Source organism: Heterocephalus glaber, unplaced genomic scaffold (assembly GCF_053883595.1).
Source record: "Heterocephalus glaber isolate CG9 unplaced genomic scaffold, H.glaber_assembly_v1.0 deba00000937, whole genome shotgun sequence".
Classification (NCBI taxonomy): domain Eukaryota; kingdom Metazoa; phylum Chordata; class Mammalia; order Rodentia; family Bathyergidae; genus Heterocephalus; species Heterocephalus glaber.
The window spans coordinates 1,442,455-1,459,753 of record NW_028258173.1 but is presented as its reverse complement, the minus strand read 5'-3'; the positions used below and the strand labels follow the sequence as shown (position 1 = coordinate 1,459,753).

At 57.2% G+C, this 17,299-nt stretch overlaps 1 long non-coding RNA gene across 1 annotated transcript; it reads left to right on the top strand.

Moving 5' to 3' along the window:
* The first annotated feature begins 6,766 nt into the window (after nucleotides 1-6,766).
* Nucleotides 6,767-8,840, top strand: LOC147828729 (uncharacterized). Its single transcript, XR_015450166.1, has 3 exons — nucleotides 6,767-6,827; nucleotides 7,102-7,223; nucleotides 8,362-8,840. It is a non-coding gene; the product is annotated as an uncharacterized LOC147828729 (long non-coding RNA).
* Nucleotides 8,841-17,299: the final 8,459 nt, after the last annotated feature.

Here is a 17,299-nt window from a genome sequence, read left to right as displayed (position 1 = left end):
GGTGGTGGTGGTGGTGGTGGAACTGGGAATGGAACCCAAGGCCTTCACACTGAGCTGCATCCCTGGCTTTTTTTGTTCATTCTTTTTTCCCCCTTGGTACTACGGATCAAACAGGACCTTGGGCTTGCCAGGCAGGTGCAGTACCACTTAGCTACAGCCCCGGCCCCATCATTTTTCATTCTTGAGAATGGGTCTCACTAAGTTGCCCAGTTTAACCTGGAACTTGTGATCCTCCTGTCTCAGCCTCCCAGAATGCTAGTGTACACACTCATGCCTGGAAACCTTTTGAATTTTTTTTGGGGGGGGGGGTACCGGGGATCGAACTTGGGTCCTTCCACTTGCAAGGCAGGCGGCGGAACCACTCAGCTAAATCCCCAGCCCGAACTTTTTGAATTTTAAAAGTACTGGTTGAGTTTCCTGGGGCTGCTGTAACAAATTTCCACAAACTGGGTGACTTAAAGTAATAAAAATTTATTCTTTCACAGTTCTGAGGCCCAGAAGACCCAAATCAAGGTGCCCCTGGGCCAGTCTGCTCTGGAGGCTCCTGGGGAGGACACTTCCTGTCCTTCCTGCTTCTGGGGGCCCTGACGCTCCTTGGCTGGGCCACAGCACTCCAGCCTCTGTCTCTGTCTTCACGTAGCTTCTCCTCTGCTGTTTGAGCTTCAAATACCTCCCTCAGTACCCAACCTAAACCCAGGTGCCCCTACCTGGGAACGAGATGGAAATCAGAAGCTGGAGAAACCCGTGGGCCAGCAGCCCAGCCCTGCTCTGTAAATGGGGTATAGGTGGCCCTTGGCCTCTGGGTACCTGTCCACATGGGCACCTAGACTGTCCCCTCCAGTGCTCCTTTCCTCAGATACAGCCAGCCTCCCTGGGGCACACACAGGTCGGGGTGAGGGTGATAAGAAGGAAGGGGCCAGAAGCCACAGTAAAGGCATCAAGGTGTGTTTGAGGCCTCAGAGCCAAGCGGAAGCCAGAAGTTCAGGGCTGGCTTGGCCAGACCTGGTGCCACTGTGACTCTGTCCAGACGGATGTCTTCAGGGCCACCCACCCTGTGTGGCACTCTGCTGCATACACAGCTGCAGAGCCAGGAGCCAGGTGGCCTTGGACCCTGTCCATGGTCTGGGGCCTTGGACAAGTGACCCTTTCTCCTCATCGAACAGAGCAAAGGGCCAACATGAGCTGGGCTAGGGCTGGTGGGAGGGCACCGCGGGGTGGCCTGGAAGCTACCTTTCAACAGGCCTCGGGGGTTGGACTGATTACACCCTGCCCTCATGCCTGGGTGGCCTGTCCAGCTCTCTGTGCTCTCTGGGCCTTCTGGGGCCACTCTGGGACCCACTGACTCAGAGGTGTGGAGACAACGGTGGCATCAGAAGGGACAGCCATGGGTCCCATGCTGACTATGGCCACGGGCGCTTCTCCACAATGGAGGCAGGACAGGCCCCCCGGGTGGCAGGAGGCCGAGGTGTTTTGGGCTCCTGGCTGCCCAGCCCCTCACCACCTGGCCTTTTTCTGGGATGAGTGCGTGGTGGGGAGGCTCAGGGTCCAGGAGGCTATTGGTCCTTTCTGTCTGTTTTCTAGTGCTCAGGATGAGTCCTGGCACTCTGAGGGTCCTGACCTTCCTTTGGGAACACTGGGGAAGAGGATGGTTCCATCAAACAAGCTTTCAGGGAACTCATGTCCCCATAAGGGGGGATTTTGCAGCAGGCTCAGTGAGGACAAGGAGGGACAAGGGAGACACATGGCCATGTAGCCCTCAACTTGGGCCTGGCAGAGCATGGCCAGGTGGAGTACGCAGCGCCTGCTCTCTTGCTATTGACTGAAGTCTGGGCCAGGCGGGCCTCAATGGCCCTGTGTCTCTCTCCCAGTTGCCCTTGGTGGAGGCTCCCAGAGTCTGATTTTCAAAGGAGTCTTGGCAAGGTCTGGAGCCACCCAAGGTGCCCCCTGGTAGGCACAGAGAGGATGAGCAGGTTCCTGGGGCTCCCCCGCTCTGAGCAGCCCCTGAGCCCGGACGGAGCCACCCAGCACCCCACAGCCCCTGCCCTGCAGGTAGGGGTGGTGCTCTGCTCCCCGCCCTGGACACTGGGGAAGCGACAGAGCCTCGGTGCCTGGGGGTGTCAGGAGCCTGGTCTCAGTGTGCCCGATGGGGGTCCCGCCCACGAAAGAGCCTCGTGTCACCAGGGCCTGCCCAGCCTCCTTGCCCCAAACCTGCAGCCCTCTTGCTCCTCTCACTCATTCCCTCCAGCCTGTCCTCCCTTTCAAACCACCTGCTCCGGAGCAAATCTGCTTGAGGCCTCTCCCCCAGCAGAGTCCTTCAGCCTCTCGGAAACCTCTGGAGCTGAGAAGCAGAGAAGCAACAGCCAAGTGGGAACGCAGCGGCCCCAAGGGCAGCACTTGCTCAGACGATCAGGCCTGGGGTGACGATGGAAGACGGTGGAGGACGGGGCTGGTGGAGGGGACCGAGCCAAGCAGCCTTGCCCATGATGGGTGGGCCTGGGCAGTGTGACAGTCACCTCACATCATCATGGAAGCCAGCAGGAGGCGGGGACAGAGCCGGGCCACAAGTGACCTTCTTCCCCATCCCGACACCCAGCTCAGCAGGTGGGACTGTGTCCCCGAGAAAGACACATTCAAGTCCTGCCTGTACCTGTGATGAAGCCAGGACACAGGGTCTGCACAGGGACTAAGTCAGGACGAGGTCAGATTGGAACAGGCGGGGCCCGACATCTGAGTCCTGGTGTCCTAGTTCACAGTGAGACCCTGACGTGAACAGTGGTGACAGCTGCATAGCAACGTGAATATTCTTTTTTTTTTTTTTTAATGTGAATATTCTTAACGCCACTGAGCCATGGACTTAGAAATGCTTAATTAAAATGGGAAATTATGCATATAGATATCCACAATTTGGGGGAATGACTAAATAAAATTTTAGGAACATGAAGTTATGGGGGCATATTCAGTAAGAGAAAATACGTTTCTGAAAGCTGTGTGACATGCCAGTGGTTCCCATTGTCCATGCGGAGCGCGACAAGCCACATGCACACAGGGGACAGAGACTCAGTGGATTAAGAGGTTAGTGAGGACCTCACTGAGTGTACAAAGTCAGATGCTTCAGAAGGCATCTGGGCCTTAATTACTTGATTCTGTTTCCACCTCTGACTGCATAAAAATTCCAGACAGAGTACAGAGAAAGCCAGAGGGAGGCAAAGGGAGGAGGAGAGAGAAGCCGGGCAAAGGCGAGGCAGAGGTGGTGCCGGGGCCACCCACGGAGGACGGACAGAGGCAGGGACGGGTCTGCCCGCAGTGTTCATGGAAGAACTGCCCCACTGCACCTCTTTCCAGCCTTCTGGCCACCTAAGCCGTGGAAAAATAGATTCTTGTCGTCTGGGCTGCCCAGTCTGTGGTCATTTGTCACAGACCCCAAACACTGCTGCATGGCCCAGCTGAGAGTGAGCTCAGGCAGGAAGGACAGGAGGCACCCGGTGGTGTGGGTCACGCACATGTGGCCTGGAGGATCATGAAGGTGGAAGCCAGTGGAAGCCAGAGGAGGCAGAAGGAGCTGTCGCCTTGCCCGAAGGAACAGCTGTGAAACGCAGGTGTCTAGGCCCCTGGCGGCAGGGGAGGGTCTAGCCAGTCCAGGGTTGGGGCTGCTTTGTGGGGTCAGGAGGTTGGGACTAGATAGCCTGGGGAGGGGGACACTGGGACTGCAGCCTGGTGCTTGCTGGCCACACATGGGCTGGGTGCACTGCTCTTATCCCAAGAAGGGGAAGGAGGAGCAGAGACGCGGGTCTGTCCAACTCACCAGCAGCCACCACAGTGCCAGATCCTGGGGCCACTACTCAGGCCTGCTCTGGCCACCCCAGGGAACAACTCCTGCCTGGGAGGACCCGTCTCATCCACGCTTCCTGACACGACCTCCACCCCACCTTCACAGTGTCTCCTCCTGAGGCTTGGTCCTATCCCCTCTCGCCCCTGCCATGACCCCACCTACACCACTATTTTGTGTCCCTGCTGTGCCTCAGCGTCCAGTCCTGTGGCCAGGCAGGGGTGGCCGCCCTCACACGCTCCAGAGGAACTGCCCTCCGGACAGTTTCCTAGAGTGGCCGATGTCCATGCTGAGTCCTTCTGCCTGAAACCTGCCGACCGCCTGGCACTGGTGTCCATGAAGGACTCCCTCCCTAGGGGCTCAGGCCCAGGATGGCAGGCACACATGGCTCTGCACACACACACACACACACACACACACACACACACACACTCCTAGGTCTTTAGAGCTCATGCAAAATCCGTCTCAGCCCTTGTACCCCTTCCCTGACGCAGGTGTCATCTCTTCCCTGGCCCTGCAGCCAGCCACTTGGCCTGTCCTCCTGCTTAGCAGGACCCTGTACAGTCCCTTCCCAGAGGTGGCCAGAGGTTTCTCTCAGCCTAAGCCCCCCACTGGCTTCCCATGTCTCAGGCCCAGAGCCAAAGGCTTCCCAGGGACTTCTGTATCCAGTTGCTGGTACCCATCCTCTAAGGCCGTCCCACTTCCTTTCCTGGCCCACTAAAGGTCCTATCTCCTCTCTTTCCTGAGCACCCTGGGGCCTTTGCACCTGCCAGTACCTCCTCCCTGTTTGACTCGCTGTTAACCTCCTTCAGTCCTGGGCTCGGATGTTATTGGGACCTCCCTGTTTAAAATGGCAACACCCTTCCAGGCTCCCTGGCACCCAGGCAGAGGCCTGGATGTGCTGTGTAACTGAAACATGTGGGTTGCCATGATTTGTCCCCATGTCCCTGTGCTGTGTGCACTCCAGTGTCTGGCTCCATGCTGTTTCTCCAATCCCTGCACACACACCGGGCACACCATGGCCCTAGGTGGGGCATGTGGCGGCTGATCCAGAGGGGAGGCTGTTCAGGCTGTGGATGCGCTGGGGGCAGGCCCATGCCCCCAGACCTATGGGGAAGCACCCATGGGTCCCGTGGGCCTGGCAGGTGGGTTTTAGTCCCGGGTGCCTGTGTCAGGCAGGCAGCGCTGCCCGAGAGCCTCGAAGCAGAGAAGGCCACCACTGCAGGGAGACTGCAAGGGGACCCCAGGGGCACAGGAGACAGGGATAAGCTTTGTGGTAGCTCAAGGCCCCTTGGCCTAGGCCAGCAGGGGTGCTCTGAGCAGCTAGCACAGCCCCAGGTGACTGGCACCAGAGCAGTCAAATAGGCCGGTGGATAGGAGGGGGATCCAGAGAGCCGGCTCTCCCCCTCCGGTTTCTAACAAAGGCCACTGCAGTGAGGCTGGCGCGTGGCCTCCTGGACAAGGGGCCACACCAGCTGGACCCTGATGCAGAATGACCCTTGATCCTATATCACACGACACACAACAATTAATCGAAAGTGGATCACACAACAAAAGGTGAAGAATACACCCCAAATCTTCTAGAATAAAACATAAGAGAATCCTCTTTGAGACATTGTGGTCAACAAAGGTTTCTGATATAGGATGCAAATGGCACTAACCCTGAATGAAAAGTCCGGGCTTTATGAAAATTAAGAACTTGCAAGGACCAGAGTTTGAGCCTCGGTACCAAAAAAAACCCCAAACAAACAAACAAAACCATTAAGAACTTGGAGAAGCCAGAAAGAGGATAAAGAAGAAGCCATGCCAGGTAGTGGTGGTTGCTGGTAGAACCAGCTACTCAGGAGGCTGAGGCAGGAGGATCATAAGGTTGAGGCCAACCTGGGAGACATAGCAAGACCCTGTCTCAAAATAAAAAGACTGTATGTAGCTCAGTGATGTTCAGGCTCTACCTCTGTGTATCTTGATAGGTAGGTAGAAAGATGTCCAGCCAAAACCTTGTGTCCAGAATATATTCAGAGTGGGTAACACACTTGGAACAGGCATCTCATGAGCCCAAAGGCATTGAAATGGCCAACATACAGACAAAACCTGATCCTCAATCACTGGGGAGATGAACATTTAAACCTCCAGCAGTGCTTCACCTCCCTCACCACAAGGGCCACGGTGTGGATGTCAGGGAGGTCCTGGGACAATGGGGCTCTCTCTCCCTTCCAGCGGGAGTGTGGAGTGGCGTGGCCACCTCTTAAAACCATCTGGCCACTTGTACCAATTCCTACACCTAACCCGTGCCTCAGCCTCCTGGATGGAATTCAACCCATGCTGCTTAATTTTGTGTCAACTTGATAGGTCAGACCTTACTGTGGATGTGTCCGTGTGGCTGTCGGTTTATGGATGAAGTCAGCATTTGACTGTGTGAATACAGACTGAGGGCAGAAGATGGCCCTTTCCAAAGTGAATGGGCCTCATCCAATCCGTTGCAGACAGACCCTGATACGCTGATCCTCCTGGGATCAGAGTCAGAGTGGATTTCCTCCTGGGTCTCACTCAGCATGCTCACCATAGATCCTGGGACTTCTCAACCCCATAACCCAGTCCCAGTTCCTTCTAATAAATCTCTTTATACAGACTTAGACCTAGGTACGGCTGTATCCCCTACTGGTCCTGTCATTCTGCAGAACTCTAGGACAATACCCAAGACAAGCGAGGCCGTCTATCATCAAAAGGCATGAACAAGGGTGTGCACAGTAGGGCCTGGTGGTGCACGCAGGTCATCCCAGCACTCTGGGAGGCTTAGGTGGGAGGTCTGAGAGTTTGAGCCCAGCCTGGGCAACTAAGCAAGTTAATGAGACACTGTCTCCAAATAATAAAAGGGGCGGGGATGTAGCTCGGCGTAGTTTGATCCTTAGTTTAAAAAAATAAAGAGCTTGTGCAACAGCCCTGTCCGTTCCACTCCTCCACTAGTTTCCCAGGGCTGCTGTGACAGACGTCCACAAACTAGGTGCTTTACCACACAGATTTTTTCTCTTATAGTTCTGAAATCAAGGTGTTGGCAGGGATGGTTTCTTCTGGAGCCTGTGAGAAATGCTTTCTACACCCTTCCACTGGCTTCTGGTGGCCATGGCAACCCTTGGTGTCCTTTGGCTTGTGGCTGCATCACTCTGAGCTCTGCCTCCATCTTCATGTCTTCCTCCCTCCAAATCTCCCTCTGCGGGGCTGTGCCTCTGCTCCGAGTGCACGTCTACCCGGGTGTCTCGCTCCTTCTCATCTTGCAGGAGCCGAGAACCTCCAGGTTCCTCTGGAGACCGGTTGTGGCTCCTCCCAGACCCTGGCCATGAAGACAAAGGTGCTGGCGACAGGATGAGGGGTCTGCATGTGGAGAGAGGTCCCTGCCAAGGTCAGTTACCACTGTCGCCCAGCCCTGCTCCTGCCTGGGGGCCCTCTGGGTTCCCAAGGCTGGGGCTGGGGGGAGAGGAGAGGGGAGATGCGGAGAGGAAATCCAGAAGATGGGGCTGGGTCTCTGGAGGTGGAACCCTTGGTCAGACTCGGTCAGAAATTAAAAGGCTCTGGGGGATCTTTGGGCAACATCAGGGAGCCAGAAGGAACAAGAGGGGTTGAAGGATCCAGAGTGGGTCCTGGTGCAGGTGGGACAGGCCTCATATCCTGTTGGCAGAGGACTTCTTGGTGGAGACAGAAGGAAGGCAGGAGTTTGCACCCCCATTCACACCCAACAGTTGCCTGCCCACGTGACAGGCGAGCTCCCAGTGGGGGTGACATCCTGGGTCCCTTCTGCATGCAGCAGTGAGCCTGGTTGTTCCAGAAGGAGCAGAGGGCACTGCCTCCCCTCCTGGCTCCATTCAGCTGGGCACTGGTGCTGCTCAGGAGGGTGTGGATGAGTGGGAGGCAGGGTGGGAGAGATGAGCTCGGCGGGAGGAGAGACCTGGTGGCCAGGTCAGAAATGCCCCTTGTGGCACTTGGGTAGGGCGAAGAGGCTGGGACTCGGTCCTGGAGCCCAGTATGTGCAGCTGGCTGTGCCCTCACCCAGGTGACTGACAGCTGGATTTGAAAAAAGGAGGCAGAACAGTTAGGACAACGAAACCTGGTTGTCCTGTAGGGTTGTGGGAGGAGGGAAAAGTCACTCTACCCGTTTGGGCCCCAGGGAGGAGAGGCAATTACTCTACATCCCAATCTCTAGGCCAGCTGACAGCCCTGGGGAAGCTCTTAAGTGCACAGAAATGTTTTCGGGTGCAAGGGGAACCCCTGAATCCCTGGTTTTCCTCTGTTGAAGGAGGTGGCTCTGGGCTTTCCAGCCAGAGTGGCCCTAGAAGCGGTCATTCTGATTTCTGTCCTCTAAGAGCAAACTCTAGAGAGAACAAAGGAAAGATGCAGTCATGCCATCGCCGTTCAGCTAGGGAGGCAGCCAGGAAAGAGAGAAGTTGGTGATTTAGGGGCAAGGGAGGCTCAGGCGGCAGGCCAGGGTGAATTTGGCCAGTTCCTCATCCCTCTGAGCCTCAACACCCTTCTTTGTAACCCAGCAGGAGGGAAAGGGGCGCTTGGGAGAGCCCCCAGCCATCCCCCAGCCACCATGTTCACCCAGCCACAAGCCACCTGTGGGCTCAAGCGACGTGGCCTGTGGTGGCAGACCTGGCTGGCTCTCTGAGTCCCGGTGAGGCTCCCTGTGGGCCAGCTTCCTGTCCGCTCCAGATAAGAGAACAAATGTCTGCCTGAAGTCGGTTTGAACTGCTCCGGACAATCTCCTAATTCTCCTAGGGTTCAAGTCCTTCCTCCTCACCTTTCCGAGCAGGTCTTGGGGTCCTCATCTTTCCCTGACAGGTTGGTGGCGGTGCCCTCTGCAGAGTGAGGCTTTCCCTCTACCCCCCATCCTGTCCCCCTGGATCTTTTGGGGACATACACCCACACTTTCCACCTAAGGGAGGTCAGTGGCCTGGGGCTGTTGTAAGAAAGAACTACAAACTGGATGCTTAAAACAATAAAGTTTATTTTGTCAGAGTTCTGGAGAGCAGAATCTCAAGCCAAGCGGTCAGCACGACTGGGCCCACCCTAAATCCCGAGCGAACTCATCCTGCTTACCTCGGTATATCTGCAGAGACCCTTTGCCCTAATTAGCCACGTTCTCCTGTTCTAGCTGGACACCTCTTTTGGGTGGGTCACCGTTCAACCCACTATGGTGGGATTCCCAAATTGGGATGGTGCTGCTTGCAGCCGTGGAGTTCAGCTTGGGGTGTGAGGTCTTCGAGCCCAGGACAAGACATTGATGGCCTGGGAAGGAACCGGGGACCAGGTGACAGGGTGGGGGCTGGGCCAGGGCTCTGGGTAAAGAGGATGACTGTTCCTATCAAAAAAGGAAGTGCTGGGCCGGGATGTAGCTCAGTGGTGCTGTGCCTGCCACACAAACACAAGGTCCTGAGCTTGATTCCCAGTACCAAAAAAAAAAAAAGAAAAAGGGCCGGGGAGTTAGCTCAGTGGCACTGCGCCTGCCTTGCAAGCGTGAGGTCCTGAGTTCTATCCCTGGTAACACACACACAAAAAGAAAGGAAGTGCCAGGCAGAGAATGTCATGGGTGAGCCCAGGCCCCAGCCCAGGGCTTCTCTGTGCTGCCTGGGGCTGCCCCATCACCCCCGGATTGTCTGGAATGAGGGTGAGATGAGCTGATAGGCTGGACCACCTGCAGTGTTCCTGCCCCTGTGCAGAAGGACAGGAGGCAGCGATGGTACCTCTGCAGGTAAGGAGGGGATGGAGTGGCCCCCTGGAAGTGGGCTGCTCTGGAGAGGGCCTGGGAGTGGCCGCAGGCCTCATGGGGTGTGTGTGTGGGGGGGCTCTGGCTGTGGCCTGGACAGTGTGTGATAAGGGTCAGGGTCACAGGTACAGGGTGCCGTGTTTATGGGGCGACTTCCTCTCCACTCGGTGGCAGGCAGGTTTAGTGGAGGCCTAACCTGCCTGCCTCCTTGACCCAGCTGAGGGAGGAACCTTTGAACTTTGGATCTGTGGTTTTATTAATAACGAAAATTACTCAGTAGGAAGAAAGTGCAGGAATGGGGCCCAGCAGCACCCACCAGGAAGGTTCCCTGCCTGCCCCACCTGACCCCCACTTGTGCGGATGGACCCCACCGCCACCCCGTCCTTGTCAGGCACCGTCTCCTCCAGCTCAGCCCCTTCCCATGGGGCCCTTTCACCTCCACCTCCTGCTAGACAAGGTGAGCAGACCAGGAGCCCACGTCGATGGGCTACGAGGAGCCCCTTGGGCTCCCATTTTCATTTTGGGGGCGCTTCACGGCATGGGGGAACACATGGGCTCAGCCCAGGACTGGTCCCCAACACTGGGCAAAGTCCCCTCCTGGCTGCTCATATTTGGGTCAGTGCTGACCGCCCCGAACCAGTGACCACTGGGGCCTCTCTGAGGCATGACTCTCAACCCAAACCCCAAATTTCTCAGGGCTCTCAGCTGGGGCTGGAGCTGAATGGCCTGGCTTCATGCCTGGAGACCTTGCCAGTACAGAGGACTGCCTGGTGGCCAGTCCTTGCTCCCTCGTGTGCCCTGGGCCCACAATGGTCTCTTGCTCAGGCAGCTGCTCAAGAGCCATGCATGGCCACATCCTTCCCTTTGGCCAGCTGAGGGTAAGGCGCCCTCTGGGGTTGGCAAGGGGCCCCTGTGCCCCAAGTCTCTTGTCCTCCCCAGTGCTGGTTACCTCTTGGACTCTGGGCTGTCCTCCTCAGGGGCCAAGAACCCCATCTGGTTGAAGCACCTCCCTATGGGTGATCAGGAAACAACCACTTTGTCACTGGCTGCACTCCAGTTTCAAGGAGCAGGAAGGGCTTCTCCTTTGGGCCCCAACCTATAGCAGGCACCTGGAAGGCAGCTGATGCTTTCCCTGAGGGCCTGGGGGAGGAGGAGGGCAAGCTGAGGCATCCTAGTGCCTACAGTCACTCAAGGGGCCTCTGATGCAGGGATGGGCTGGGGGAGCAGGGTACCCCAAGTGCTTCCCAACATTGTGGCTGTGGCCCAGGACCCACCTTGGAGTCAGCTACTGACCCCTGGGCTTGCGGGTTTGTTTGGGATAGCGTTCATTGGTAGCTTTCTTTTGTTGCTGATTATAAAATGAATACATTTCAAAGGGGAAATCTGAGAAATATAGGATTATAAAGACAATAAAGCCTATCCATGACGCCATTCCCCAAGTGTACTTCCTCAGCCTCTGGATGCTGGCCTAGGAGGCGGAGTGGGCAGCACCAACTACTGAATTCTGAGTTCTCTAGCCACCCCCCACCGTTCTCCTCACCCCACTGCCACCCCTAACACCACGAAAGACCCCACTTCCTAGCCCAGACTCACTGCAGACATTCAAATCAAGGGGCCTACAGACATTCGTCCTGCCCCTTTCTGCCTCCAGGAAGCCTTCCGGGATTGAGCCACAGCACATCTTGCTCTGGAGTCGCTCCAAGGTCCTCCAGCTACAGCCTCACGCGTCCTCAGCCTAGGGTCACCAGGTTCCCTCTGTCTCCTGTCTGGGCAGAGACCTAGCAGGGCTGACAGATGGAGGCCCAGGGTAGGCTCCTCCTCTTCTGGATGACCATGAACTTCCAGGAAGGTCAGTCCATGTCCAAGCCAGACCAGGACTGGGGAGGTGCTCGGCTCCTATTGCAGCGGGGCCTGGGGTAGAGGCAGGAATCTAGGGGGAGGTAGGATAGAGGTCAGAACTACCGCCAGTATCTTGATCCCCTCACCTGGCCACCTCAATGCCTCCAATGGCTACAGGTATTTTAATACAAAAAAAGTTGAGTTTAACAAAGTTGTGTCAAACCTTAGACTTGAAACTGATTTTTACTTTCCCTTGAATGTCCCCCACCCCCGCCTCCCGGGTGGCAGGCACATGGCTGGGGAGACTGTGTATGCAACACCCTTTTAAGGGTTAACCAAGGCCCAAAAGCCAAAAAGCACACAGCTCTTGTTCTGAGGCCCGCTGATCCTCTGGTCCCGTGGTCACCACGGGGTGTGGGTGCGGACAAAGCCGTGTTCATGGAAGCCCTGGGCCTGATAACAGTGGCACAAGGACCCCTTTCTCTGCTGTCCCCAGCTGTGTCCCCTCCCCCAGCAGGCCTGACATCAGAGGTTCTGGGTCAGACATCCTGGGAGCACCCCCTGCCCAGGCTCAGCTGCTAAGGCTCTGGGAATTCACAAGGGGGCCTGCACTGGGGGAGGGTCCTGCCTGAATGGTCCGCACAGCTGCTGCTGGCTCATCCTGTCCCCAGTGGGAAGCTGGTTGCATTTTTACAACTGATTTTTGAACTTAAAAGTGGAGGTTCACATCCAGCCTGTTAAGTGTAATCTTGTTGGTTTAGGGCCAACCTGACCTTTTGGAATCTGGCTTCCAGATTCTTGCCATATCTGAGCAGTTCCTCCCAGCCGCAGTCAGAGTTCCTGGGACAGAGAAGTAGGCTGGCCGAGTAGGACCTCTGTGTGTGTGTATGGGGGGGGGGGGTGCACCAGGAGAACAGGGCCCTGGCCCATCCTTCTGTGAGTGCTGTGGTTCAAAACGCTTCTGGTCTTCAGGTGGAACCCTTGACTTACCCATGAGTCTTGGGCCATTCAGGAGTGGAAGGCCAGTTGTTCCTTATTTGAGTTTTGTAGAAGAACCCAAGGCCAAGTGCCTAGCCCCTGGGTGAGGACAGGCATTCACTCGGTATTAGTTCGCTGTAAAGTGGGCACCATCATCACCTGGGAGTGTCTAGGGGAGGACCTGGCATCCAGTTGCCCAGGCTAGAGAGGTGGAGGAATGAGCTGGCAAAGCTTCGCCTCTTGGAACCTCAGCTGCATAACCAAAGCTTTGTGGAGCCCCTGTGGCTGCCCTCTCAGGCCAGGTCACAGGGCAAACCAGGCCCCCTGCCTCTCTTACTTTTTGAGCACGTGGGGTCTGGAGATGGCCACTTCTTTTCTCCTAGCAGCCCTCAGGGGCTCCCTCCATCCCTCTCTGAGAAGCACATCCCCTGGTCCCCACTTAGTGAAAGCCCAGTCTTTGGCCAGCTGTGCACCCCAGCACAACACGTGTGAAAAGACTCAAGCCCTGAAGAGTCCAGGTAGCGCGTGGCTGGAGGCAGCTGAGGTGGTGGAGGTGGAGGGGTCTGGGTGGGGCAAGCGCCTGGTGCGGGAGGGGGGGGCGGGGGGCGGGGCAGTGTCCCTGCCCCCGCAGCGCGACCTTCCCTGTCGTGCGGACAAAGGCGGGCGGTGGCGGCCGGTGGTGTTTGGTTCCCGGATGTGGCGGGGCTGGTTCGGTGCCCGGAGGCGCCGGGCGCGCCCCCGGGGGAGCCGCCGGCGGTCTTCTCCCTTCTCCCGGTCTTCTCCCACTCGCGGCCGCGAGGCGATGCAGGGAAGCTGGCGGCCGAGGCCTTCCCCTCCCCCACGCCGGCGGAGGAGGTTCCGCGGGGCGGGGCGGGGCGGGGCGGGGCGGGGCGGGAGCCCCACCTGGGCCTGAAGCTGTGCAGCGGGGCTACTCGGCTGCCGTCCGAAACGCGGCCGAGTGGGCGGGCCGTGGAGGCCCCCAGGCGAGGGTCGCGGCCCCCACCTCACTCGCGGGTCTGGAGCTGGAATCCGGAGAAAGTGGCCTCCGGCGCGGGGCCCCGAGGCGCGTGGTTCGAGACAGCGACCAGTTTCTTCCTCGGGCCCCCAGCCCCCTCCCAGAAGGAACAGAAGAGCCAGCGTGCAGGGGAAAGATTAGATTTCGCTCCTCTCATCAATTTTCTGTTGAATGTCACCGGGCCCCATTGTGGGAGAGGGAAACACGTCACCTAGGCCATAAATTTACGATTATGGCGCCTCCGGCCGCCTTCTCGCTCCGCTCCCGGGGACAGGGCCGACTTGGCGAGCAGGTGGGGACCCGAGCCCAGGCCGCCCGACACCGCAGCCGCGGCTTCTCCCGACGCGGGTCCCCCACAATCAGCCCGCTCCCCGAGGCAGTATTTCCAAAGCCCTTTTGTTTCCGGCTCGGATGTGGGGGCTTTGATTTCTTACCACCTGTCTCAGGAGGGTTTTTGCATAGAAAAGTTCTGCCATTAAAAAAAGAAGAGCCAAGCGAATAATTCCGGTGGGAAGAAAATCGCCCATTCGTATGCACTGTTCCACCACCCAGGAGCAGGCCGCTGCCAGCCCTGAGAAAGGCAGCACAGGCCCCAGGTCAGGGTCCTCGGGCTAGAGCTGTTGACAGAGCTTCTGGGGAGTGTTCCTTTGGGGCCCTTGCTGGACCCCTCCCCCAAGAATTCATCCCCTGCGGGATTACTGATGCATCATGAATTGGGGTGGAATATGTATTTGTGCATGTCAAAAAATGGATCTCCTGAATGATTTTTAATTTAATGGATCAACTGTCCTGTTAACAAGAGGTGGTGGTTGTGCTACAGGCCAGACAGCAGTTGGAGGGGTGGGGTGGGGGGCAGGTGGTCCCGTGGCCAGGCCCCTACTGCTGTTCTTCAGATAGGGAAGACAGCGCTTTGCAGCGCATTCTGGCTGCTCTGTGGGAACTTTCTGGGAAAAATTTATTTTTGGTCTGTAAGTGCTAAAGGTAACCAGGCCAAGGACTCAGATCACCCCCCAGAAACAAGGGGAAGTGCGGGGAGTGTCTGTCTCCCAGGGAGGGAGCCCAGCAGGCACTGGGAGGAAAGTCTCAGCACCTAGCGAATTCCGTGTGGCCCATACCTGACAGCTGGGTCTGGGATGGACATGGGGAGCTCTGGAGACAGGACAGGAGGAGCTGTCCAGATGGACAGACAGCACCCTGTACAGTGGCCCTCTCTGGGGCAGAGGTGCTTGGGGAGTTGTCTGGCCTGGGCTGGGGTTTTCAAAGTGGGGAATCCTGGGGACCCAAAGAAATTCAAATGCAAGCTGGCTTCGGACGCCTGCCATCCGGGGTGACAGCGGAGGGGCAGGGTGCTGTTTGGCTAGCTGTGTGGGCTGTCAGTGATGCGAGAGAAACTGGGAGGGGCTGTAGCCCCCACAGCTCAGCTCTACCTGGTCCTATAATTCTGCTGCTGGCCCTGCTGATCAAACCTCGCACTCAGCCGCTCCCTGAGGCAGCTGAGGCCCGATTTAAACCAGCTGGGCATCATCTGAAGAGCCCTTGATACCTGGCCTGGATCCTCCTCCTGGGGCCCAGGTAGAGGCTGGGGCCTCTCCTAGCCCATCCACGGGTGTGAGGCCAGAATGGGCAGGTCTGGGTCCCAAGGCCCTGACTAGCTACCTTACACAGCTGGGACCCAGTGGGCCTGCAGCCATTGAGTCCTCAGCGCTTCTTCGGCATCTGGGTCCAATAAAGCAGATAGTCAAGGGGGGTGTCCTCCAGCCTCACTCTTCTTTGGAGGATGTGCTGGAAGGACCATATAGAAGGCCTTCTGGTCAGGCTCTGCTCAGGCACTTATCCCCAGCAGGGCAGCTTTAGCTATTCAGCCCTCACACCTAGTCCTGTCGGTCTGAGGTCTGATCACCTGGCTTCCCCTTCCGGCCAGGGGTCCAATCATGGGGTCCTTCCTCACTGCCAAGATGGCTTGGGTCAGCCTCCTGCCAGAAAAATTGATCACTCCTTATTCAGGGAGACCGAGAAAGGTTTCTCCCCCATACCCAGAGAACCTGTTTCTACCCCTAGGCCACCCCTAGACTTAGCCACAGGAGCCTGTGCAGAAGGAGCTGGCCTGGGTAGGTGGGTGGCCAGCACTGCACTACTGACACTGAGACTTCCAGGGGGCTCCTCACCGGAGGAGGGGACTGTGGGCAGGAGGCTGGAGGGGGGCAGGCCCGCAAGGGGTGGAGGATGGGGGAGCTGGGATCTTCCTCCTTAGCCCGGGGTCCTGCATCTTCCTGTCTCCCTGATCCTTGTGGTACCAGTAACAATCATACTGTCACTAATAAAAAGTCAGGGAGAAGCCGGGCCATGGATGCTTCTGGCCTTTATGAAAATCACTTTAATTTAACCCAGATGGGTCTCCTCGCTGATAACTTCATACAACGAGCACCCTGAATTATACTTTCTGTGTGAACACACTGGGTTATATTTAGCCACAAATTACCACTGTGTTTAACAAGCACTTTCCCCGCATGGGGAGGGGGATGGGCAGCTTCCCGACCTGGTTGAAGGAAACCAGGAACAACAGAAGTTAAACCTCCCTCTGAGGAGGCTGTCTGGGAAGCTGTTTATCTGACTTCAGAGTCCCCAGCTGCTCTTCTTGCTTTTTAAAACTTACAGCCAGGTCCTGCAGTCTTGGAGACTATGACCTGCAGTTACAACCTGTGCCTCAACCTGAGGTCCCTAGGCTCCAAGCAGGTATAGGCCTGGCCGGGCTTCTTGTTTAAGTCTGGAGCTGGGACTGTCCCGGGAATGAGCAGCCTCCGGAGTGAGACCCAGGAATCTCTTCCAGGGTTAGCTTCCTGCAACCCTTCCTCCTCCGGCAACCCTCCCTCCTGTCCTGCTTTTTGCCCTTTACCTTGGGACTCAGCTGGAAGGGAGCAGGCACCGAGGATGGAGGCTGTGACACACACTCCTACACAGCAGCCCCTTCCTGTCTCTGGGCTCACCCCAAGTAATAGAGGCTGTGACGGGAGGCTTCTCTTTGGGACTGGGGCACTCACTCTCCTCTCTCAAAGAGGCCTGGCCAAAACGGCTTAAGGCCCAAAGACAGATGACTGGCAAAGAAGTTGCCACTCCTGGTGCCCCACACTGCATGCGGCACCTCTGGACAACCCAAGGGCTTCCCAGTCTTGCCCAGGGGGCTCCCAGGAGTTAAATGCAAGAAAGGGGAGCTGGGCTTTCCTGCCACACTCTGACCTTCCCCCTACCCAGCAAAGACGAGAACCTCTTAGAGCTTTCAATAACAAAGAGCTGGCTGCTGCACGAGTGCCACAGGCTCAGATGAAAAGACTCCCCTCCGTGGTGGTGGAGGACCTCCTTCAGGGGAGGCAATGGGGGTGCTCAGGGTCTGCTTCCCCAATCAGGGAAGTCCCTTGGAATGGCCTGGTTTATCCCCCACCCCCTTATTGGAGAGAAAGAATGAAAATTCCTAATCCCCTGAGCTGAGCTGTTCTTTGAAACACTGATTGAGGGTGGGGTGGGGTTGGCCTACCTTGAAGGGAGGGTTCAGGGTGCTGTGGACCTTGCTAGGCCCCACCCCACCCTGGCCCTCTCCTCCAGTCCTGTCCAGCCCCCTGGGTCCAGTCGGCATCTGTCCTATTTGCATGCTGACCAAGTGCAAACCAGGATCCAGGGGCCCCCAGGGCACCCTCTCTCCCCCGCTTCTGCTCCAGATGCACGCTTCAGGCCTGGCCACTGGACCTGTCTCTGGGGGCTCTGGTGGGAAGAATTAAGAGTTAATTTTTGTCGTCAAGAAATTGTTTCTAATTTGCCCTTTGACTAATGGCCCAGGGAACAATGGAGAGACACCCAACACACAATTACCCAGCAGTGCTGCTCACTTGCT